General features: G+C 48.3%; 2 protein-coding genes across 3 annotated transcripts in view; one reads left to right on the top strand and one right to left on the bottom strand.

Annotated features, from left to right (window-relative positions):
* The window catches only part of HK3 (hexokinase 3), a 74,628-nt gene extending 70,701 nt beyond the window's left edge, over positions 1–3,927 (top strand). The window contains exon 22 of the mRNA XM_084839357.1: positions 3,692–3,927. The gene's annotated coding sequence lies outside the window, so the exon portion shown is untranslated. The remainder of the gene's footprint in view (positions 1–3,691) is intronic.
* UNC5A (unc-5 netrin receptor A) overlaps positions 1–25,996 on the bottom strand; it is a 98,213-nt gene that overhangs the window by 23,406 nt on the left and 48,811 nt on the right. The gene's annotated exons all lie outside the window — the stretch shown is intronic.

The raw sequence follows: 25,996 nt of genomic DNA, 5'->3' as shown, positions 1-25,996 counted from the left end.
AGGGTCCATGTAGTCCATCATCCTGTTCACACAGTGGCCAACCAGCTGTCAACCAGGAGCCCACAAGCAGGGCATGGGCGCAACAGCATCATCCCACCCGTATTCCCCAGCAACTGGTGTACACAGGCTCATTGCCTCTGGTGCTGTAAGTACTATATAGCCTTCAGGACTAGTAGCCATTTATAACCTTCTCCAGGAATTTATCTAACCCCATTTTTAAGCCATGCAAATTGGTGGCCATCGCTACATGTTGTGGTAGCAAATTCCATAGTTTAACTATGCGCTGTGTGAAGAAGTACTTCCATTTATCTGTCCTGAATCTCCCACCAATCAGCTTCATGGGATGACCTCGGGTTCTCGTATTTTGAGAGAGGGAGAAAAATGTCTCCTTGTCCACATTCTCCATGCCATGCATCATTTTGTACACCTCTATCATATCTCCCCTCACCCTCCTTTTTCCAAGCTAAACAATCCCAGCTGCTGTAACCTTCTCTCATGGGGGAGATGCTCCAGCCCCTTGATCCTTTTAGTTGCCTTTTTCTGCACTTTTTCCAGCTCTACAATATCTTTTTTTAGGTGTGGTGACCAGAACTCTACACAGCATTCCAAGTGTGGTCGCACCAGATATTTGTATAGGGGCAGTATGATACTGGCAGTTTTATTCTCAATCCCTTTTCTAATTATGCCTAACACGGAGTTTGCCTTTTTTACAGCGGCCGCACACTGGGTTGACATCTTCACTGAGCCGTCCACCACAACCCCAAGATCTCTATCTTGGTCGGTCACGGCTAGCTCAGATCCCATCAGGTTATACTTGAACTTGGGATTTTTTGCCTCAACGTGCTGTCTAGATCTGCAAGCTGAAATCAATGTAATCATTAGACCAATCAACCCAGCTTTAACTTCATATTAACATTTGTCCGCTTCTTTCCCACCTGATGTGGAAACAGGAGCCTGATTCTGCCCCACACCAGTGTGCAAAGGGCGTGATGAGGACAGCAGCAGGGATGAACACACAGTGGTTGCAGGGCTGGCATCAAGGGTAGGCATGGTCAGGCATCTGCCAGGGGCCCACATTCCTGCAAGGGCCCACCGACAAGCACCCCCTGGACTTGCTCTTCCTCTCCACCATCGCAATCTGCTTTTGCTCTGGCCCAGAGAAGGAGCAGTAGATGCCCCTGCCTACTTGCTCCCTGGCGCTCTGCCTGTCAAGCAAGCAAGTGGGAGCAGTGATGAGAAAGAGGAAAAGGAGCAAGAGCAGCTGGTGACAGTGGCAGTGGGAGAAAACAATTGCACTGAAGGGGGGGCATCAAGGGCATCCTGCCCAAGCACCCCTCAAAACCTGGAGCTGGCACTGAGTGGTCGCATTCCTCCTTGGTGCCTGAGAGGTTTCCAAGGACAGCCATTGACTCAAAGTGAAGAACTGCTCTCGGAAGGATGTGCCACTATTCTGTTGCACCAACACACCAGCTCCTCCTTCCCAGTGGCAAACTTGATTTGAAAAAGGTGGCTTTTCTTCTTCCAGTCTGCATCCAAAGCAAGCAGATATTCTGCATTTCAGGTGAAGATTCTATGGCTTTCCTTCTAGCAACCATAAGAGGAACCACAGACAGGGACAGTGCACAGCTAATGTCACTGCTGCCAAGACGTCTTTTAATTCTTGGACCCTCAGCATGGATGGGATTTGAACGTATTCATTTCGGAAGCCATATTTTGGCTCTTGAGTGTTGCTGTCATAGGGAATACAGCGTGCTTGGCTGCTAAATTAAAGAGAAAGAAAACATGTAAGGCAGCTTTCTCTTCTAATGATGCATGGCAGTAGTTTTGTTTATTAAATTGTAAGCTACCACACATTTAAAAGAAATGATGTCTTTTCTTTCACTCTTCCACAAAGGCTCCTAGGTTGACATTTTGATCATGCACAAGTCCATTTAATCACTCTGATTCTAACCAACTTGTGTTATGGGGTGGTTATATAAATACGATACATAAAATAAAAGTAACATAAAATAAATGCATTACTCCCATAGCAGCATGTACCCCAGTTCTGCTCTCCGCTCATACATAGACACATTTTGCCCATCTTCACAACTAGAACCATTCATCTCATGCCCAGATATGCAGTTATTGCACCCGCTATTGTAAAAGAAAAGAAAAAGAAGGAACCAATTACAGGCCAATGGCTGCATCGTTATCCTCCTGCCTCTTGATTGGGGGCAATTTCTCTGTCCTTGATTGGCTACGGCTACCAAGATGTGATTGAAATGAGAAAGGCAAGGCAGCTGCAGCATTCAAAGTCCATGCTCAATCATGCCATGGGCTAGGCATGGGTTGCTGTTTCCGGTAAAGAGTCCCACGGCCCTGGCCTCCTGCTGTATAAGCCCGAAAACCATGTGGGGATGTTGCACCAGTTCAGAGGAAGCTGGCTCATACCAGGTCAAACTGTTTGTTTATCTAGCCTGATGCACTGTCTACTGCAGCCAAGCTGGTGCTCTCCAGAGGTGTGGGATTACAATGCTATGCCATCCCTAGCCAGCTGGGAGTGATGGGAGTTGTAGCCCAACACCTCTGGAAGGCACCGGTTTGGGGACGGCTGGTATACTCCAACTGGGAGCAGCCTTTTTCCAGGGTCCCCGAGAGGAGGCTTTCCCATCTTCTGCTTCCTGATCCACAGTGCTGGCCCAAGACATTTTGCTGCCTGAAGCAGAGCCCAAAGAGCCGTGCCGGTTCAGGTTCTGGGGGGGCCACCCTCAGTGGGCCCCTCCCTGCATCTACTTTCTCTCACCGCTATCGTCACCAGCTGCTCTGTCTCCTCGTCCTCTTTCTCATCACTGCAATGTCTTGACTGCTGGACAGGCAGTGAGCCAGTAGGCAGCGGCATCTGCTGCTCTTCTTTCTCACCACCAGCGCTGCTTAGGCCAAAGCAAGAGGCAGGTGAACAAGGAGGCTGCCATGGTGAAGAGGAGGAGCAAGTCTGGGGGCTCTTGTCGGTGGGCCCTTGCTGGGACGTGGGCCCTCAGTGAGTGCCCAACTGTGCCTACCCTTGAGGGCGACCCTGGCACAGACTTAAAGGGGCACGCTTGCCAGGTATCTATATTTGATTGCAGGCTGCCCGAGAGGCCAATGTGCACAGTTCTGTGCACGTGTGTGTGTGTGAGTGCTCATGAACTTGTGTTCGTTGGACCCTGATGCCCCCCCCCCAAGCTTCAGGCAGCAGGGGCCGGAGGGCTTGGCAGTGGGGTGGGGGGCTGCAAGCTGTTAAAGTTATGAAATGCCTCTCCATCCAGGACAGGGGTGCCCAACCATTCCTGCCTTGATGCCGGCCCTGCCAAATAGCATCCTCCCCACTGCTAGTACCAAGACAAGACTTGCTACAGCATTCAGGCACTAATTCCTGTCTTCGCTTATCTCCCCTCTCCCATGCTGCTGCGTGAAGTAGCTTGCTTCACCCTGCTGCATAGCAGGACTTGCCCTGCTGATCCTTCTGTTGGGAGATGCCATGGATTGGGTTCGGGACCTTCTAGATGCAAAGCAGGTGCTGTGCCACTGAGCAATGGTCTCAAGCGATGGGTGGAGAAGTCATTCCTGACCCCCTGAGCCAATGCCATTCCTCAGAAGCCCCTTGTGGATAGTTTATTCATTTAAAATTAGTCCACAGACTGGCTGATGCATTTGCTGTTTTGTTTTCTAGGGGTCCTGCATACCTCATCTTCCTAAGGGTCATACTCCAAGAGGAAGGAGATTTCAGATCCCAAGGGAGAGAAGAGACCAGACCCATCATGGAGGGTCAAAAGGAAGCAGAGACTGTGGGGAGGGGGCACTGAGGCTCCCTTCCTGCAGCCAGCCTCAGGGACTGAGCTCTCCCTCCGGCAACAGCTAATAAAGCGGAGTCCTAAATAAGCATTTGATTAACAAATGCTAAAGCGGCGATTGTGTCACTGTGCCGAGCTGTAATTGCTGCTGATAATTGGCTGCTTAGAATTTAATAAGCAATTAAACAGAATGGAATGCAGGGGAATTAACGCTGAGCCTGCTCCCCGCCCACCTGCACACTTTCCACCTGCTCCCCACATATCCCGTTCCCCACCCGTTCCCCACCCGTTCCCCACCCACCCGCTTACTTCCCACTAGGTCCCCACAGTTCCTGTCCTCACCTGCAAGCTTCCCACACGTTCCCCTCATTCCAGAATTCCCACATGCTCCAGAAGGTATTGGAAGCCTGACAGCGAACTGATTTCCCCTCACATTCCTGTCAGGCTTCCGATACTTTCTATCCACCTACATGCTTCCTACAGGTGCCCCATGACAGACTTCCCACATGCGCAATGCAAAGATCCCTGACTCACCGCTGGCATGTCTCCCAGTGCTTTTCTCTTACCAGTCTGCCCATATGTTCCTGCGCCCTCTTCGTGTGCAAGTCACTGCAGACATCCCTCAGGCTCCTCAAGGGCACGCATCCCTCCCAGGCACAACTTTGTGCTGGCATTGCTCATCCATTCTGTTCTCACCTGCAAGTTTCCTGCATTCTTTTCATAACCCAGACTCTGCATCATTACACATATCACCCCTTGTGCTTTATAGGACTCCTTAATGATCGCTTGACTGATCCTTGACTGTTGCCACAAAATCTACACTATACAGTTAAGAGGAGACCCGAGTTGAATGTTTTGGTGGGTGCAGTGACCCCACGACAGTGTGGAATCTGGCAGCCAGGTTATGCATTCAATGCTGTAAACTCAGACCAAAGCAATTCTGTGTTACAGTTTTTCAAAGCAATTCTGAACGTTTGAACATGTGCGCCACCAAAGCGCATCCTGGGAATGTGGTGCACATAATACGTTATTTTTCCACCCCATACATCACGACATCATGCATCACAACATATCCTTCTCTGATTGGCTGCTATCATACGTGCTTTCTTTACCATGTGTTATTCATTCTGAGCATGTGCAAACAGAGGACATGTGCATTTTCTTCAGTAAGGAGTTACAGTAACCAGCATCTGCACATACAAAAAGATAGCGGAGCTTGGCTGCTTAGTTATGCCAACCACCCAGATCACCCAGGTGCAGAAAAGAGAAATTAACTCATCATTAACCTTGGGTTTAGTTACAAAAATGTTAAAATTAAGAATGTTAAGAACAGCCATGCTGGATCAGACCAAGGGTCCATCCAGTACAGCATCCGTTCACATTCTCTTTGTTGGATGAAAGTCAGAGCTCATAATACATGTGGGAATTACAAACATGCTAGATTCAATGCGGAGATCAACTATTATAAGTTTTGGCAACATGAAATCCCCAGTCAGCCTTGAAGCTCACTAGGTGTACCTCGGCATGTCACTATTTCTCATCCTAACCTACCTCACAAGGTTGTTGTGAGGTTAAAATGGTGGCAGTGGAGAACTATGTACACTGCCTTGAGCTCCTTGGAGGGAAGGAAGGATATAAAAGTAATAGATAAATGAAAAAATAGGTAGCTAAACTGTTGTTAGAAACAATTGATTAGAAGTTAATGAGAATTTAACCAAAGCAAAATGAAGAGACTAAAAACAACTTTAAACAGTTTAATCAGACGTAAGCACCACAAACATATTGCATGTGCACATGCCCTCAGGTTCTTTACAGAAGACCTGCCTGCCTATAGACCTAGGTCCATCTAGTCCGGCATTTTTTGTCCAACAGCTCCAGGGCAGCCTACAAGAACAGCTTGAAAGCAATACAGCCTTCCCCTGTTCTCTGCCTCCAGCATCTGGTACTCAGAGATAGGGATGTCAGAGAAAATCTGCAACAGATTCAAATGAGTTCAGATTTCTATGAATCCGACCTGTGGATTCTGCTGCAGACTGGCTTTTTCTGAGTCATGTGGATTCCATGAACTTGCGGACTGGTTTTTCACTTTTGGAGGGGATTTGTGCTAATTTGCTAATTAATTAATGTGGATTAGCACATTTGCGCAAGTGTGCAACAGTGCTAATGCGAATTAGCACAAGTAGAATTAAATTCTAGTAAAAAAACCCCAATTCTGTCAATGAGAGGATGACGAAACAAAAGATGCCTGACAATCCGAGAAACACAGACGGAACAGATTTAACAAAATCCGCATGTCCCTCCTCAGAGGTATACTGCCTCCAACCATGGAAGCTTCATTTTAGCTAACATGGCTGAAAAATATCTTCTTTGCATTGGGGCAGATATATACCTGAAACAAGACTTTCCTTTCCAGGTTAATCTGCATTCTCCAAGAAGCCTACTTGCATTCCATAAGGTGACTTTTGTCTAGTCTTTGTGTAGATTCCAGTTACGAAACCTGGCTAAAGATATGTGCAAATCCCATCCAGTTGGGCAGGTCAGCAGAATCAGCCTTCATGTCACGTGTGCCTAGGAACAATATGCCTAAAGAAGCTGCGAAATCTCCTTTGGTGATTTTCAAAGAGAAGCTGGACAAGCCATCTGACAGATGATGTTGTAAAGTCTGGGGGACCCTGCCTTTGATGAGATGGTCCATTGGATCCCGTCAACATGTATGATTCTGCGTCCTAGATTTGAATATTATTGCAAAGGTGCTCCTGGCTTGAGAAAAACACCAGTGAGCACTTGATTGTAATCAAGCCCTCTGCCTTTTGGCTTCTAATGTGTTTCTCCAGAAGAAGCAAGTCTTTTTCTTATTCTTTTGCTAGATCTTCTTGTAATTCGGTGGATCAGGGATGAAGAAGAATACTTGTCACCAAGGGCCTAGTAATGGTTTAATCCCACCTTAAAAACTGCACTGGTGCAAACACAGACACACCCAAATACAGTACTTCCTACCTCACATTCTTGCTTTGAGCACGTGGTTGCTCCCATTTTGAATTACCTGGGAGGGGGCTGCCTGGTAGTATTGTTGATGTCTCAGAGATTGGTCTGGTCCAGTGGGCACATGCATCGGTTGCTCTGGACAAGCTGTCTTAGTGGTAACTCTGTAGGCTCCTGATTTGCATACCAGAGTCCCTTCTTTCTTGACCCATTCAGAAATGCAGCAGTGGGCTACGGCGGAGGTTTTGAACCTTCGTCAGCCAGAGGACTGAATTCCATTTCAGAGAAAGTCCAGTAGCAGGCAGGACTGAGGGCAAAAGGGGGCAGGGCCAAAATACCAGCATATTTTTGTGTAAAGGTCTTACTGCCAGTAACTTAGCCTTGGGGGTGGGCAAGGCCTCTTTTAGGATGGGCAAAAGAACCGCACAAAAGCCAGGAAACCACCAATCAATTGGTGATTGGAGGGAAGGGGGCGGGGCCCAGGAAAGGGGTGGGGCCATCTAGGGACCTCCAGAGGGCTGGTTTGGGGACCTGGGTGGGCCTGATTTGGCCCCCAAGGCCTGAGGTTCTGCTCCCCTAGGCTCAGGCTATGTGTATTATACATACCTCTGACTTCACAGTGCAAGTATGATTTGGTGTACTATCTGTTGCAAAATTTGATATGCTGAGAAGCTCAGCCTAAAATTTGGCCTGAAAAAACAAATTTTTAGTCTTTATGGATGTGAAGAAAAGCTTGAAAACATGTGGGTTATCCCTGGAGAAATCTCACCAAATTGGAGGGCGGCGGGGGCGGGGAAGCTATCAAGGAATAAGCCTTAGGAGAGGCATTTCAGCCTTTTAGGTGGGAAAAAACTGCATGAAGGCCAGGAAATCACCAGTTAAGGAAAATGGCGTGGAGCCAGGGGGAGGGGCATGGCCATCCGGGGAACACCAGAGGGCCAGATTTGGCCCATGGGCCTGAGGTTCCCCAACCCTGACACAGGGCAAGCAGTGGCAGTCTGAAATCAACACAGTACAAATTGACTCCCTGCCAGCCAAACACTCCTTTCAGCTCTTCTTGCAAACCATCTACCAGGCAAAAGTGGTTTCAACTGCCATCCTAGCAAGAAGGTCCAACTCCAGATACATCTGAGACCACTTGTTCCCATTTCTCTGCCCTCAATGACCTAGACCATACTAAAGCCTAAGAAGACCCTCCCTTTTCTATTCGGCATTGTAGAACAGCTTGGTGCAGAACAGAATGTGATTCATGGCTGACCCTGACCTCCCCAACTCTCTTATCTTCAGTCACCAGCTCTTTCCCTCATTCCATTCCATTCCATTCTATCCATGCAAACAAACAAAACACAAAGCCTTCATCGGACTTTGAAAATCTGGCTCTTGATGGCAGAATAACGCCCCAATTAGTAGATATATGTAAATGTGCTAACATTTATTCTAGTTGCAAAAGCTGTGGTTCCCTTGGGGTCAGAATTTAGAGGATGAGGATCTTACCAATAACCCACAATTGTAACTATGCCCCCAGCAGCCATTATCCCTCAAAGGGAAGAAGAGCCCATTGTCTGGAACGGAGTTCCTGCTGGGACCCATGGAGCTCATTGAGCTGCCATCCTGAACTTGCCCTCACCGCTGCAAAAAGGAAGGCCCTTGCCAGAATCCTCTTGTGATCCCTAGATTTCCAACTACAGGGAATGAGAGAGTTTGCCGAACACGCTCACCCACGCTCAGTGGTTGAGTGTGGGTTGTTGGTGAACCATGGCTTGTTTGTTGAATGGTGGGTTAGTGTGTAGTCTGAACCCAGGACCATTGTCTGCAAGGTGGCTTGTTAACCATGCAGTATAGCTTATTTTTCTCAAACAAGCCACCTTGAGACCCTATGGTTTGTTGTTGGGTTGCTCAGGATGGTTAACAAACCACCCTGCAGAAAATGTCCTGGGTTCAGACAACATGCTAATCCACGGTTCAACAAACAACCCACAGTTCAACAACAACCCATACTCAACCACTGAGTATGGGATAGTATGTTGTGTGAACAGCCCCTCGCACCCCCTCTAGCTTGGGAGGATGAGAAGGAAGGAAATAAGTAGCTCTGTGTGCTGGAGAAGCACTAAGGCAGCCTTCCCAAGCCTGGTGCCCCATCAGAGGTGTTGCACCATGACTCCCAGCATTCCCCAGCCAACCATGTTGGCTGGGGGATGCTGGGAGCTGTGGTGCAACACCTCTGGGGGGGTGCCAGGTCAGGGAAGACTTCACTAAGCATTCAGTGCTGGGGTTGGGTTTGTGGGGGAGGGCCTGGTTCGCCCTGGAAATAGCAACAAAACCTCCCCTCAAAGGTCCAGACACTCTGGGTTATTTGAGCAATGTACGCCAAGAGGGTGAGAAGTGTTGATTAAACCTTTTGACAACAGCAAACACACACACACACACACACACACACACCCTGCAGCAGCGGGCTAAGGCAAGAGGGAGTCCCCCTCTCTACTGAAAGGCTGGCTGACTAAACGGTGAGAAATTGCGGAGATGTAGAAACTGGCATTTTATGTTCATCAGAGAGAGAGAAAAGAGAAGAGATTAAATATAGAATCATCTGTGAGTAAGTGGAAATTATTCCTGAACTGCTGGAATAATATACAAGGGGCAGACTTGCCCTCAAGATGATGCATTTGCTTTGTTTCCAATCACTGTGGGTAGCCATGCAACCCGGTCCCAACACAGTGCCATTAGGCCCAGTATGCAAGGCAGGAGAATGCCAGGGTCCAGGGTGAAGTGCTTTGGCTCACCCTTTGTGACTAGCTTCTGTGACAGCAGGAGCTGCTCAGCTTCCACCCTTCTGCTATCCTTTATTTTAAGAATGCTTAAGAGCTGCCCAGCCCAGTACAGACGGGAGGACGATGAGGAAGCTCTCCCCCCCTCGCTGAAGGGTTGGCATGGTTGGGCACCTGCCGAGGGCCCTATTCCCAGCAGGGGGCCTTGCTGACAAGAGCTCTCTGGTGTTACTCCTCCTCCTCTTCACTATTGCGACTTGCTTGGTCCCCCTCCTCTCAATCTGGCCCACAGCCAAGGAGGAGCAGGCAATGCCGCTGTCTACTTGCTCACTGGCTGGCAAGCAAGCAGGTGGTAGTAGTGATGAGGAAGAGGTGGAGCAGCAGCTGGTGGCAACTGTGCTGGAAAGAAGGCAGACCCGCTGAGGGAGGGGGCCTAGGAGGGTGTCTTGCCCATGGGCCCTCCTAAACCTGGAACTGGCACTGCAAGTGACAATGACCCAGGCTCTGAGCTTTGGGGGCGGAAGGTTTCCCCTCCCCAGCTTAGCAAGCCACTGTTTTCTGTAAGAGAAGTGGTGTGGAAGCACTACTTCTTCCCCACCATGCCCTTCACCAGGGCCAGCCGCAGGTCTGTTGGCACCTCATTCATGCACCCGTGGGTCTTGGCTTGATCCCCGGCCTCTGACTCTAGCCCTCTTCCTTTCCTCCCTGTAACATCAGCCTTCTTTCCTTCCTTGCCCCTGCATTGTTGGGCATGCGTCCAAGGTGCTGCTGTGCCAATTACTACAGCAATTACTACAGCAGGCCTGGTCCCGGGCATTACCACCGCCTAACGGGTCCTCCCATCTGAATCGCCTGCCTTTCACACACTGGCGGCAGGCTGTGGCTCAGTGGTAGAGCACCTGCTTGACATGCAGAAAGCCCCAGTTTCAATCCCTGGCATCTCCAGGTAGGGCTGGGAATGAATCTGGCCTGAAACCCTGGAGAGCCACTGCTGCCAGGCAGTGTTGACCACACTGGCCTAGATGGCCCAAGGGTCTGACTCCGTGTGAGGCAGCTTCCTCTGTTCCTAGCCAGGTTGGCAGAGAGAACCCGAAGGATACTCTCTCTCCCCTGCAGCTTCCCAGCCAGCCAGAAGAGGGCAGTGAGGACTAGTGTGCATCAGTCATTCGCTGAGTGAGCCTTCTCTCCACCCATTGGCCCCAGGGCAGCCAGATGTGTGAGGGTGACACAGGCCACTCGTTGCAGCTGGAAAAGAGGCGCCTGGGTCCAGAGGCCTCTCTGCTCTCATCGGCTCCTGGGGAGCAGCCAACCCGCCAGGCATTGCACCCTGCTCACGTCTGGCCGCCTTGCGGAGTCAGGTGCTACAGCTAATTTACGTGGGGAAGATAAACGGCGCCATAACGCTCCGGTTATTACCCCTCAGCACTTTTACAGCGTTGCTGGCAATTAATTTAATTAAAACCCCTGTCCTGGATATAAAGGCATTTCATAACTCACTGATTTAACAACTCGCAGCCCCCCACCCCACTGCCTAGCCCTGCTGCCTGCAGCTCAGGCAGAGGCGGGGGGCATCAGGGTCCAAGAAACACAAGTCCATGAGCACTTACACACAGATGCACACAGAACCTGTGCCCACCAGGCCCTCGGGCAGCCTGCAATCAAACATAGATGCCTGCCAAGCATGCCAGGGTAGGCATGGTTGGGCCCACGTCCCAGCAAGGGCCCACCGACAAGAGCCCCTGGACTTGCTCCTCCTCTTCACCGTGGCAGCCTACTTGTTCACCTGCCTCTTGCTTTGGCCTAAGCAGCGCTGGTGGTGAGAAGGAGGAGCAGTGAATGCTACTGCCGATTTGCGCACTGATGCTCTGCCTGTCTCCACAATTGTGGTGAGAGAAAATAGATGCACTGAAGGAGGGGCCAAAGGAGGGTGTCTTGCCCAAGGGAACCTGGAGCCAGCACTGGTCTGTCTGTGCAAACACACAGAGACAAAAACACGGAATCGACATCCAGTACAGAGAGCAGGATACTATGACGTTCTTCCCTGACCCTGGCAAACCAAACCATGCAGATAGCTTCCCCCCACTGCTGAAGAACCATCGATGATGTCACGCAAGGTGCCCACGTGACGTGCAAAGAACACACAAAGCGCCGAGCGTACCTGGCAGCCGCAGGGTGATGAAATAGCGTGCTGGCGCCACGCACCTCTTCTGCCGAGTGCACGTGCGACATCCAAAAAGGCATCTTCCTATATACACAGCGGCTTGTGCACAGCCGCTCTGCTCGCATATCAAACACCCTGACCATGATCCTGAATTGCACAGCCTCTTATGGTTGTACATAAACACATCCTGTGCATGTGCCCAATCCATCTGCTGATGGGCAAGTCATCTACAGGCAGAAACATCATCCTATTGGAAACCACTTTATTTATTCCATTCACTCCTATTTCCCCCTGACCACTGGCACTGCTTTACAGCCATCAAGCTCAATATGCCCTTTTCTTCTATTCCCCTTCCCCAGCCAAAGGCCTATTGTGCTTGGCACAGGGAAAATGCACCTGGCACGGCAAGAGTGCTTCTGCAGAGCCCCGCGTTTTTAATCCCACCGTGTGAAGTGAATTTGTTGTTGTTCAGTCGTTCAGTCGTGTCCGACTCTTCGTGACCCCATGGACCATAGCACGCCAGGCCTTCCTGTCCTGCGCTCTCTCCCAGAGCGTGCTCAAGTTCATATTCATTGCATCCGTGATGCTATCTAGCCATCTCATCCTCTGCCGTCCCCTTCTCCTTTTGCCTTCAGTCTTTCCCAGCATCAGGGTCTTTTCCAGGGAGTTTTCTCTTCGCATTAGGTGGCCAAAATATTGGAGCTTCAGCTTCAGTATCTGTCCTTCCAATGAGCACTCAGGGTTGATTTCCTTTAGGATTGACTGATTTGACCTCCTTCCAGTCCAAGGGACTCGTAAGAGTCTTCTCCAGCACCACAGTTCGAAAGCATCAATTCTTCGGCGCTCAGCCTTCCTTATAGTCCAGCTCTCACAGCCATACGTTACTACTGGGAAAACCATAGCTTTGATTAGACGGACCTTTGTCGGCAAGGTGATGTCTCTGCTTCTTACTATGCTGTCTAGGTTTGCCATAGCTTTCCTCCCAAGGAGCAAGAGTATTTTAATTTCATGGCTACAGCCACCATCTGCAGTGATCTTGGAGCCCAAGAAAGTAAAATCTGTCACTGCTTCCATTTCTTCCCCTTCTATATGCCAGGAAGTGATAGGGCCAGATGCCATGATCTTCGTTTTTTTAATGTTGAGTTTCAAACCAGCTTTTGCACTCTCCTCTTTCACCCTCAACAAGAGGCTGTTGAGATCCTCTTCACTTTCTGCCATTAGGGTGGTATCGTCTGCATATCGGAGGTTGTTGATAATTCTCCTGGCAATCTTAATTCCGACCTGTGATTCATCCAACCTGGCGTTTCTCATGATGTACTCTGCATATAAGTTAAATAAGCAGGGTGACAATATGCAGCCTTGTCATACTCCTTTCCCAATTTTGAACCACTCGGTTGTTCCATGTCTGGTTCTTGACCCTCGTACAGGTTTCTCAGGAGACAGGTAAGGTGGTCTGGTACTCCCATCACTTTAAGAATTTGCCACAGTTTGTTGTGATCCACACAATCAAAGGCTTTAGTGTAGTCAATGAAGCAGAAATAGACGTTTTTCTGGAATTCTCTTGCTTTCTCCATGATGCAGCGAATGTTGGCGATTTGATCTCTAGTTCCTCTGCCTCTTCGAAACCCCGCTTGTACTTCCGGTAGTTCTCGGTTCGCATACTGCTGAAGCCTAGCTTGTAGGATTTTGAGCATCACCTTGCTGGCATGTGAAATGAGCGCAATTGTGTGGTAGTTTGAACACTCTTTGGCGTTGCCCTTCTTTGGAATTGGAATGTAAACTGACCTTTTCCAGTCTTGCGGCCATTGTTGAGTGTTCCAAATTTGTTGGCATATTGAATGCAGCACTTTAACAGCATCATCTTTTAGGATTTTAAATAGCTCAGCTGGAAGACTGTCATCTCCGCTAGCTTTGTTGTTACTAATGCTTCCTAAGGCCCACTTGACTTCACTCCCTAGGATGTCCGGCTCAAGTTCAGTGACCGCACTATCATGGCTATCAGGGACATTAAGATCTTTCCTATATAGTTCTTCTGTGTATTCTCTCCACCTCTTCTTAATCTCATCTGCTTCTGTTAGGTCCCTGCCTTCTTTGTCCTTTATCATGCCCGTCTTTGCACAAAACGTTCCCTTGAGATCTCCAATTTTCTTGAAGAGATCTCTAGTCTTTCCCATTCTGTTGTTTTCTTTGATTTCTTTGCATTGTTCATTTAAGAAGGCCTTCTTGTCTCTCCTTGCTATTCTCTGGAACTCTGCATTCAGTTGGATATATCTTCCCCTTTCTCCCTTGCTTTTTGCTTCCCTTCTTTCCTCAGCTACTTGTAAAGCCTCCTCAGACAGCCACTTGGCTTTCTTGCATTTCTTTTTCTTTCGGATGGATTTCGTTGCTGCCTCCTGAACAATGTTACGGACCTCCGTCCATAGTTCCTCAGGCACTCTGTCTATCAGGTCTAATCCCTGAAATCTATTCCTCACCTCCACTGTATATTCATCAGGGATATGATTGAGGTCATACCTGAATGGTTTAGTGGTTTTCCCGACGTTCTTCAATTTCAGCCGAAATTTTGCAACAAGAAGCTCATGATCTGAGCCACAGTCAGCTCCAGGTCTTGTTTTTACTGACTGTATAGAGCTTCTCCATCTTTGGCTGCAAAGGACATAATCAATCTGATTTCGATATTGACCATCTGGTGATGTCCATGTGTAGAGTCATCTCTTGTGCTGTTGGAAAAGAGTGTGTGCTATGATCAGCGTGTTCTCTTGGCAAAACTCTATTAGCTTTTGTCCTGCTTCATTTTGTACACCAAGGCCATGCCTGCCTGTTATCCCGGTGATTTCTTGACTTCCTACTTTAGCATTCCAATCCCCTATGATGAAAAGGACATCTTTTTTTGGTATTAGTTCTAGAAGGTGTTGTAGGTCTTCATAGAACCGATCAACCTCAGCTTCTTCGGCATCAGTGGTTGGGGCATAGACTTGAATTACTGTGATGTTGAATGGTTTGCCTTGGATTCGTACTGAGATCATTCTATCGTTTTTAAGATTGTACCCCAGTACTGCTTTTCCCACCCTTTTGTTGACTATGAGTGCTACTCCATTTCTTCTAAGGGATTCTTGCTCACAATAGTAGATATGATGGTCACCTGAATTAAATTCGCCCATGCCTGTCCATTTTAGTTTGCTGATTCCCAAGATGTCGATGTTCAGTCTTGCCATCTCATGTTTGACCACCTCCAGCTTACCTTGATTCATTGATCTGACATTCCAGGTTCCTAAACAATATTGTTCTTTACAGCATCGGATTTTCTTTTCACCACCAGACACATCCACAGCTGAGTGTCCTTTCGGGTTTGGCCCAGCCGCTTCACTCTTTCTGGTGCTACTTGGAAATACCCTCTGCTCTTCCCCAGTAGTATATTGGACACTTTCCGACCTGAGGGGCTCATCTTCCGGCGTCATCTCTTTTAGCCTTGTGATACGTTCCATGGGGTTTTCTTGGCAAGAATACTGGAGTGGGTTGCCATTTCCTTCTCCAGTGGACCACATTTTGTCAGAACTCTCTGCCATGACCTGTCCGTCTTGGGTGGCCCTGCACGGCATAGCTTATGGCTTCACTGAGTTACGCAAGCCCCTTCGCCACAACAAGGCAGTGATCCATGAAGGGGGAAGTGAATTTAGCAGCCTCTAAAACTGGGCATTCAGCTTTGTCACAAAAACTAATGCACACAATCTGGTAGATGAGCACAAGCAATAGTGCCTGTTGGGAGAGAACTCTGGACAGGAGGCTTAGAGGTGTGGAGGCTGGAGACTGAGGGTCCTAGCAGAAGCAGGCAGGGCGGGAGGAGGAGTGCAGCACATGATGGGGGTGAGGGACAGCATGGTAGGGAACCCAGGTATGAACCATCAGGAAGCTGCTGCGGGTTGGTAGCTCTGTGTATTGGCAGCACTGTCTGTGTGTGGAACGGAAAGGGCTTGTGAGATGGAGATGAGGAAAATCTGCAAAGATATGCTTATGGGAACACAACGCTGGAATTCTGGGAAGGTGCAAGGAGGTCAAGATTGAGTGGTGTTGGCAGAGGAAGATGGGATAAAAGAAAGGTGCTGCACAAGTTGGGAATGATGGTGCTCTGGAAAACCGCACTGCTACGGCCAAACTGCGGGATATATATTTTGTCTGTAGGAAAATGGTATTTTTTTTCCTCAGCCAGCAAACCTCTATTGAATTGTGCTTGGGATGGAGAACCATCTGGCATTCACTGGCTGAGTCACTGGTGAGGTGACTTGGAATGTTTGGCTGGTTGTTCAGGAAAAACAAATCTGCAATCCAACTTCTGTGAAGGAAGGGAGAATTGTCAGTTTGGTTTGGGAATAAAAGCTTATGCATTAGGCAGGCTGAGAAATGGTCCTTGGTCGTAAGAAAGCTATGGTACAGGGACCCCATAGCAAGGAAGCAAAGGAAAGGGGCAGAATAGGCACTGGGTTGAAAATGAGGAGCCTGAAGGAAGGATGAGACTTGAAGAAATGGGCAGAAGAGGCAGAGAACTGTGGTGAGAAGGGGCTAACAAAAATGGGGGCTCTAAAGAAATGTCACAGCTTTTAATATCAAATGAGACTGTTATGTAGGAGGGAGAGGAGAGTGCTATGGAGTTTGGTTATGCGTGTATATGTGTGAAATAGGTAGGACCTGGGGATATACTTCAGACTTCCCCAAACTGTTGCTTTCCAGGTGTTTCAGCCTATAAGTCCCAGCATTCCTGACCACTGGCCATGCTGGCTGGGGCTGATGGGAGTTGAAGTTCAAAACATCTGGAGGGCACCAGGTTGGGGAAGACTGGTATACTCCATGTGAAGTAGGGATGCACAGATTTTGTTAAATCCGTTTGGTCTGTGTTTGATGGATTGTCAGGCATCTCTCTTTCTATCATCTGCTCATTGACAGAATTGGATTTTCTGAACCAGGATTTCATTGTACTTGTGATAATTTGCATTAGCACACTTGTGCAAATGCACTAATTCACATAAGGTAATGCAAATCAGTGTTAATACACATTAAGTAATGCAAATTAGCACATTTGTGCAAGAACGCATTAGTACTAACGTGCACTTGTGCACATTCATGCAAATTCTCCCCAAAGTGAAAAAACAGTCCACCAGTCCATGGGATCTGTGTGATTTGGAACAAGCCAGTCCGCTGAAGAATCCACAGGTTGGATTTATAGAAATCCAAACTCATTTGAATCTACTGCAGATTACTCCAGCATCTTTAACGTGAAGACATAGAAGTAGAAGAAAGGAGAAAATAGGACTGAGACTGTGCACTATTTGCAGTAAGGAAATGAGCAGGCAAGGGAGGTTTGAGGGCTCTGAGCCAGGGAGCCCAGGAGATGCAGGAGTGCTAGGTGTCAAGTCTGACAGGGGAATCCTGCCAATTGTGCCTCTGCCTGTGACTGCAGCATTGTGACCTGGCAAGTAACTTTAAGGGGGCAACGAGGGGGCAAAAAGTATGGATGGGGGCTGAGCATGCCTGTAACAGTTAGTCATTTGTGGCACATTAATAGCCTACACTGGAGAACAAGCAGCAAGTCTTCTAATTTATAAAAGCTTATCTCCTGGGTCACACTGGAGGAGACCTAAGGGCCATAAGAGACATGATGATAATCTTGCAATTAGTAACTGCATGACTGGTTTATTTCTAAGTAAATGGCCGCTGGAGGTGGGTGGCAGTCCAGGTCAGGACGGTGGCAGGGGGAAGTGGGGATATAACCTTTCCCCCCACCATGATCCCGATCCATTCCATGGCTGCTCTTTATTTAAAAAAGACACCACAACAAAAACTAGTCAGGCCATGACTGTGTGATGATTGTCACATCCGTTTTGGCCCTCACCGCAGGTGGCCAGGTGAGCCGCTATTTATAAACCTGACTTCTTGCACAGTGCCCCTGACAGCACTGATGCTGAACAATGCACGGCCCCAGCTCTTCTATCTGCATCATTTTGCAATGTCTATTTTAAGCCTTTCTTCCTCCCTCTTCTCCCAAATGTATGTTTTTAGTGGCAGTGTGCTTCTGGTGTACTCACTCAGCAAGTGTTCTTTTAAAAACAAACTCCCCAAAGCCGAAATCTGCTCCCGGTGCCCCTCCTTTCACTGCCATTTCAGGAACCTTTACATTAAGTTATTTTTTCTCCAGCTCCCTTGTTGCCTGCATGCTCCCCTGCTGCGCAAAGCCACTCTGGAGCGCTCACCCAGCCTCCTTAAGAAAAACAAGTGGCAAACAGCAGCAGGACTACTGCCTTCCTCTATTATGTGGAAATGAATAATCGTGCGACTAGTGCTGGATCAGGACTAATGCAAATGTACTCATGATATGGGTAAAACTCCGTGCCTTTACGATCTCAAAAGGCTCTGAGCTTCTTAAGTATAATAGGTGTTCCCACCCCAATCCTTTTCATTAGCAAGATGATAATGTCCTAGATCCAACCCCTTTTGCTGTTACAGAAACAGAGTATCAAAATGTTTCCAAACATATTAGTCAATTTCTATTATTAATAGTTCAGTGACTAATTTGTCAACCTTTCCCACTTACAGGCTGGCTTCATAGAGCAAGAAGTTCATATATGAATTCTCCAGACAACCACAGTTTGTTTTTAGGGTGACTAGGACCAAACCCTGGCCAAAGCAGAATTTGGTGCACAATAAAATTTGGTGCAAAGTTGAACTCAGTGCAAAAACTGGGCTTGCATCACAGTCATACTGCATTATGGGCTGCACAGCCTACAGTTGCTGCATACACAATAAAGAGTCTTGTGGCACCTTAAAGACCAACACATTTATTCTGGCATAAGCTGTTGTGGACCCTGTCCACTTGATCAGATGCATGAAGTGATAAACTCAAATGGACACATGTATATACACACATATGCGGCGGCGGGGTGGGGGCGGGAGATGTAATGCTTCACACATCTGATCAAGTGGACAGTGTCCATGAAAGCTTTAGTGTTTAAGGTACCACAAGGCTCTTTGTTGGAGTTGTTAAGCAGTTCAGATGGACTCTGACAAACCAGGGAGATTTGTCACAGAAACCCATGCCTCTTGCCCAGTAAAGAGAGTTTCTGACATAATCCTGCTGGCTAGCGTTCTGGCCGTGTACCTTGCACATCCCTAGTTTATTTTTTAAGAGTAGCTCCATGACTAAGATAACACAAATGCCAGCTGTGAAGCATGGAAACTGAATGCATCTGGATCAATGTACCAGGATTTACACCATTTATTCCCCATTACGAAATTTAGGATTTTAGTACAGAGTTAGGGACACCCCCTCCCCAAGGTGATAGTGCTAAAACAAATTGGTTAATGACCCTCCATTTTACCAGGGCTGGACTTTACCCACTAGAACATCTGCACCTGATGCTGTCAGCATCCTAATCCCCCCAAGTTATTGATGAATAGACTGCCCAGCATCCACAGCATCCTGGTCCCTTCCTCTCACCCAGTCAGCGGCAGTGTGACATCTTACTTTGTTCCTCATTCCCTAGAAATCCATGCCAAATGCAGAGAATCCAAAAACAGAGGCAAAACTGGGATGTTTGATCCTAACAAGCATCATCCTTCTGGGACTTTCCTCAATGTTCTTCATGCAGGAATCAAGCCCTTACAGAACACGTAGGGCCATAGGGTTAGAAGGAGTGTCAGACTGGGAGTGGGGAGACCTGGGTTCAAATAATTGACAACCATTGCGGTGTAGTGCTTACAGCAGCCTTCCCAAAACTGTCGCTCTCCATATGTAATGGACTAGAACACCCATCATCCCCAGGTGGCATGATGGGAATTGCAATCCAACACATCTGGAGGGCACCAGGTTGAGGAAGGCTAGTTTAGACTAGGACCAGGGAGACCTTGGTTCAAATCCCTTCTCAAGCATAAGGCTCACTGGAGGAATGTGGGCCAGTGATGGTATTCTACCTAATCTACCTCACAAGGTTGTTGTGATGACAAAATAAGCCTTTTGGAAGAAAGTTGGGCTAAAAATGAAATAAATAAATACTTGTCACTTCACATTCATTGCAAGGGCTTGAATCCCTGCAGGATTTCCCCCAGATGTAAATGAATAATCATTCCAGCTTGCCTGAAAACAGGAAAACAGAACCCCCCTCAGTAACACAAGGGGATCTAGTGTGTACACACACACATGCCTATCTGTAGCCCCTAACTTGGTGCAAGATTAGCATGGTCTGGACTTCTCCCTGCAGCAATAGCACTGAGACTGGGCCTTTCCCGGAGCTGGCTGGCTCTCAAGTGCCAGCCAGAGTGGAGCCCCCAGCCAGCATGCCCCTACCAAGCTCTCCTGATCATCTCTCTCCCTGCAGGGCTGGTGGGGGAAGTCCCTTGTGGCAAGCCCCCACCTGATGGCACTAATTAGCCCTCAACCCATTTAATTGCCCGCTGTCCCTGTAATTACCATCTTGTTTCTCTCTAGGAGCACCATGGGAGCTTGGGGGACAGCCTTGATTTTGTGTTTCCCTGTCAGCTCATTATCTTCCCAGCCCCTTTAATAGCTTTAATAGGAGGGGTGTGTGTGTGTGTGCACTGGGTGGGGGTGGGGGTGGGGGTGGGGGTAGAAGAGAGCACGGAGACAGAAGCTGGGAGCAAAGTGGATCCCTTTCGAGCACCAGGCTGTGGCAACATCAAGGGGCTGCTGCCTTTCATTACTCTAATGGTTGTAATTGTGAACTAGTCCTTTCGTACTACCCAGTGCTGGCATGGGAACGGATGCATGGCGGATACATGCAAAAGCTAAGCCCCTGTTCTGCAGAGTATCTGCCATTTTGGACTGCCAGACGTCTGCTGAGCAGGAGGAAAGAGAGGTTGGCAAGTTGGGGGAGGGGACTACTGAATTAGCCCCATGGAACAGCATATGGGCCTGGATAGCAGGCATCCCTATAATACTTATCCATATCGCTATAATCCTTAAACAGTGTGCTTTGGGAAATGCATTAATTCAAGCACTGAGGTCTTCCATGAGCTCAGCGTTTCCATCCTCCATGGAGGAGGTTACCTGCTGCATCGCTGTGACTTATCACTCTGCTTATACCCCCTTTCAATCAGCCCCTGCTGTTGAATGGGTAATCTGGCATGGAGTGTGTCTGGCTCAGTCAATCATTCCTGATGCAGAGATGCATCAGAATTACCCACTCCCAGAAGAGGCTGCCTGTTACGTATCTGTATGGGTGACTTCTCCAGGCTTGCCTCCTTCCAGTCAGAACAGTGACTCATGCAGACACAGAGGGACCATGAAGAAAGGAGGAAGAATTGTGGCTGTAAGAATAAAGTGTACCTCCAGTTTTAATTCAGGGGGCAATGTGTTTCAGCTGTGAGACATAGAATCATAGAATCGTAGGGTTGGAAGGGGCCTACAAGGCTCAATGTAGGAATCCAAGTCAGAGCATCCCTGACAAATGGCTGTCCAGCCTTGTCTTGAAGGCCTCCAGTGTGGGAGAGTCCACCACCTTCCCAGGTAATTGGTTCCATTGTCGTATTGCTCTAACAGTCAGGAAGTGTTTCCTGATGTTCAGCCGGAATCTGGCTTCCTGTCACTTGAGCCCATTATTCTGTGTCCTGCACTCTGGAGAAGAGATCCTGGCCTTCCTCTCTGTGACAGCCCTTCAAGGACTTGAAGAGCAGTCTCATATCTCCCCTTTTAGGAAGCATCGCATTAGGTTTTATACAGCACTTCACATAGTCTTTTTTATTGAATATTAAATGTTTTAAATATTTCAATAGTTGCATATATCATCTCAGGTGCCCTTACAATAACCCTGTAAGGTGGATCTGTACCATTACCCCATATTACAGAGGACAGTACTGAGGCTGAGAGAGGTGGTGGGGTCAGCTCACTTGTGGCTGTCGAATGAGCTTGCAAGAGAGTTAAATAGGGCCGCACCCTACAGCAGAAGTCAACAACACAGCGGTGCGTGCTCCAGCACAGCAGCCTCTGCCAACCTGAGACAATGCGGCGCATATCCCAGGTACCCCAATACCGAGGTTGGCATTCCCCAAGCAGATCCAAACATCTGGGAGCAGCAATGTCCCTAGAGCAGCCGTTACGCATTGCCCCCCTCTGCCCCCAAAAGAGAGAGAAAATGTACTACCAAAAGAAGAGGACACAGATTTGCATAAAACTCGCATGTGCTAATGTAGATGTACAGATGCAAGTGTGAAAAAGAATTACTAACATTTAAATAGAAATGCAAGACATCACACCATGGTCAGGAAAGCTGTGGCCAGGTGCCCTGTGTGGCTGGCTTGAATTGGACAGCACTTCAAACAGGGGATGCCTTCAAATAGCGGGCTGTCCTCCTCTGGAAAGTAGGACACACGGCCAGCCTGAACGCTTCCCTTTGTGGGCCTGGTGGGAGGAGGCCTCCGATCCTCATGTGGCCGCCCTCTCACCTTTGCTGCCCCATTCACCTGCTTCAGGATTGTCATGGAAACAGGCTCGACACTTCTTGAGTCACCTAGGTGATGGATCTGAGCTACATTTCCCTGGCAAGAGGCAGAAGAGGAAGGAGGGGTTTTGAGGGGGGAGGGCTGAGCCAGGTGGATGGGAGGAGGCAGGCAGTGGGCAGGCCGGCAGGCATTCGCCCTGGGGAACCGATGCCAGCAGCTTTCACCAAAACCCTGCATGGAGGTGCCTGCCTGCAGCTGTGCCTGGACAGTATATTTATGAGCACCGAGATGCAGTATATAACCATGGGGATGGAGCTGATTGAGCAGCCTGTTATCTCAGCAGCTAAATGGGTAATTGGGAGCAGGAGACGCTATCGGCGGCGATAAATCCCCCAGCAAAGCCAGTGCATTAACCACTCAAAAGCGTTGAATGGAGAAAGTGATGCCTTCAACATTGCAGGGGGTTCATCTGGCTGCCCCCGCCTCAAATATCAGGTCACCGAGAGAGGAAGAAGTCCAGATTCCAGATCTTTCTCCAGGAACGGGGTGGGGGGGTGGGGCAGTGATATTGCCATAAGCTGGATCAGACCAAGGGTCCATTTAGTCCAGCATTCTGTTCACACAGTGGCCAAACTCCCCAAGTAAATGCAGACAGCATGACATGGCCCAGAAGACTGGGGTGGGATTGTTGTACACTAGGGGTGGGCAGGAGGTAGATCTCCAGATGTTTTGGACTTCAACTCCCAGCATTCCTGACCATTGGCCATCCTGGCAAAAGCTTCTGGGAGTTGAAGTCCAAAATATCTGGAGCTCTATCTCCTGCCCACCCCTGTTGTACACAACTGGAATCACTTGGAAATAAATACTCTCCAGCAACTTCACCATCACCATTGGCCCAGGTGAGTTAGGAACTGGGAAGGCAGCAGAGCTGTAGGGTCCTTAGAGGTAAAACTGTGGTGCCAGAAGACATCTCCTGATGAGTTTGATGTTTCTAACCAGGTGACAGGTGTGTCAGTGCCTCTTTCCTTTATAACATGGCCTAACTGAGGCTTGTCTTTTCTTCGGCACTCAGCTGCTAACCATCCCATCCCCACTGCCAAGATCAGTCCTGCTGCTAACTCCCATCCCAGATGCCAGGGAAGACAAACCCTGCCCTTGCCATGCTACAAGGGAAAGAGGAACCATGGGGTGGGGTGGGGGCAGAGAAGGAAGGGACCACTGTTTAATGGTAAGCGCACATGCGGAAAGTCAGTCTCTGGCAAGTTCAGTTAAAAGGGCCAGGTAGCAGGCGAAGGGAAAGACTGACTACAGCTAGAGACTGTAGAGAACCACTGACAGCCAGAATAGACAATACTGAGCAGGATGGAAATAATAATAATATTAATAATAATTATTATTATTATTCCTTAGGTTTCTTAGACACCTTTCTCAAAAAGAGAGACCCAAGGCAACTTACAATTGATCTCACCTTGGCTGGTATAAAGCAGCGTCCCACGTATAGAAAAGAGGGCCCCAAGGCTGAGCTCTCAGGACTCCTCTCAACCCCACCCACTCCTTCCCACAGGAACAGGCTGATATGGAGCTTAGTTTTAAGATGGAGGTAGGGATGTACAGACTGTGTAAAATCTGCTCCATCTGTGTTTTGTGGATTGTCAGGTGCCTTTTGTTCCGTTATCTGCCCACAGATGGAAGTGAATATTTTTTTTTCATTGTGCGGAAAAAACACACAAATAATTAGATAAGTATTTACGTAAGTATTTCTATAACTATTTACATTATTTACCTTAGTACATAATATTTAGTGTATTGTCCCCCATTCCATTCAACATTTCCTCAGCAGAAGCTTACATATTTTCCTATGAATTTATATGCGTAAATTTCGGGAAAATAAAAAAATCACCCAGAAGTGAAAAAATCATCTATGGACTCTGCACTGCCTGAGGGAGCCACTCTGCAGCGGATTCCGCATGTCAGAATTTTAAATATCGGAGCTCATTTTAGTCTGTCTCAAATTTCTCCAGCATCCCTAGATGGAGGTAGAACCTCTGCCTTGAGGGTGAACTGGCAGCAAGGACCAGGACTGAGGCTTCCTCTCTAAAAAGCGAGACCCCATGCCCCATGCTGGAAGTCATTACCTCTGCTCTGGAAGCTCCTGGCATTGATCCCAGATATCTGTGTGGAGGCTGACTGTGCTTGGAAACACTCACACCTGGCTCTGATCCATAACAACCTAAGAACATAGAGGGAAGGAGACCGCCTGCATCACAACGCAGCCCAGCGGTCCACAAATGTACTCACTATCTTGCCACCGGGGAGCACCATTTGTTTTTATTCTGGTGAGATCCCTCTCTCAAGCCTGGAGAAGGGAAACAGATCTCCTAGACCTAGTGCTGACGTCAGCAAGGAAAGCAGTGCAATGTCTCAATGCTTCTTGCATCTTTTCAAACTTGGCCTGGGCTCTGTTAAACTCTCCTGCCCTTCTCCAGGCTCACAAGAGGGTGGAGGAATCTCCCTGTCCTCATGATGAGCCTCTCTGGGGCCTAGAAAGCCCACAGCTTCTTGAGATTCTTTGAGGGAATAACTGACCCTTCCACCCAAGCTGGAGTGATGGTGGGGTGGTGGTGGTGGTGAGAACAGGAGCTGCTTGCCCTCACCATTGTGCTTGGCAGAGATGCTCTGCATGACGTCACAACTGAGGCCTTGTCCCTCCTGGTCAGGGAAGCGTCAAGGACAACAGTGAGAACAAATCCTGGCTGGCTACCAAGGCCAACCAAAATTTGTGGCCTACCTCATCCAGCTTTCTATTTTCCACAGAGGCAAATCGGTTATGCCTTTGTATAATGTGTGAAATGGCAGCACCATAATTTTGGGACATTGCCAACCCCATCCCGTTACTAATCATTTTATATCCATAGGCTACTTAGGGGCCCGTAAAGCAGAGCAGGGGTGTGGGTGCACTGGGAGAAGCTTGAGCGTCCTCTGCCTCAGAGCTCTCTGTGTTCCCTGCCTCTTTACATGTCGATCACATTATCATGGAAGCCAGCAGTTAAGTGAGACTTCAGAGAACAAGGTCAGCCTGTTTGAATTTTCTAGATGCAAACACAATAGACAGCAGTTCACTACACAAACATACTAGGCTGAGAGAAAAGCAAACAAAAAACATATACACTGATTAAATATGCCCTAGTGAAATGTTGGCTGCTCTGACAAGCATGGGAGTCTTGCTCAATTGTGTCATCAGCTGCATCAGACGAAAGATACTCACGTAGTTGGTGGTCAAAGTTCTTTGCAAAACTCACCGACTGCAGTATTGTGAGAAGAATTGATTTTCAAGGGCAATACCGGCAGGGCTTAGGTGGTGACACCATAGCCCATGTTGCTCAGTGGTAGGGCACGCAAACGGTTCCCAGGTTCAATTTTTGGCATCTCCAGGTAGGGCTGGGAGTGACTCCTGTCTGAAACCCTGGAGAGTTGCTGCCACTCTGTGTGGACCAGATGTGTTGGACCCCAACGCCCATCATTCCCAACCAGCACAGCCAGTGGGCATGCTGGTTGGGGATGATGGGAGTTGGCATCCAACACATCTGGACGGTGCCAGGTTGGGGAGGGGACAATGCGGTATTAGATGGACTGACAGCCTGACTTGGTATAAGTGACTTCCTCTGTTCCTGGGCTTGCTGAGCTAATCTTGGCACCGGGTCAGGTGGGTATCAAAACTAATTACTTCGAGAACTAAAACTCAAATTAATATGCAAATTTCTGGTAAGCATATCTGCTAAAACTCTACTTCTTTTGTATATGTTGATATCAGAGGGGAGGGGCGGTGTGAGCAT

This window comes from Heloderma suspectum, chromosome 2 (genome assembly GCF_057233095.1).
Source record: "Heloderma suspectum isolate Gila_16-S chromosome 2, 16-S_ref, whole genome shotgun sequence".
NCBI lineage: Eukaryota > Metazoa > Chordata > Lepidosauria > Squamata > Helodermatidae > Heloderma > Heloderma suspectum.
Note: the sequence above shows the minus strand (reverse complement) of the source record. Positions and strands in the feature narration are given on the sequence as shown.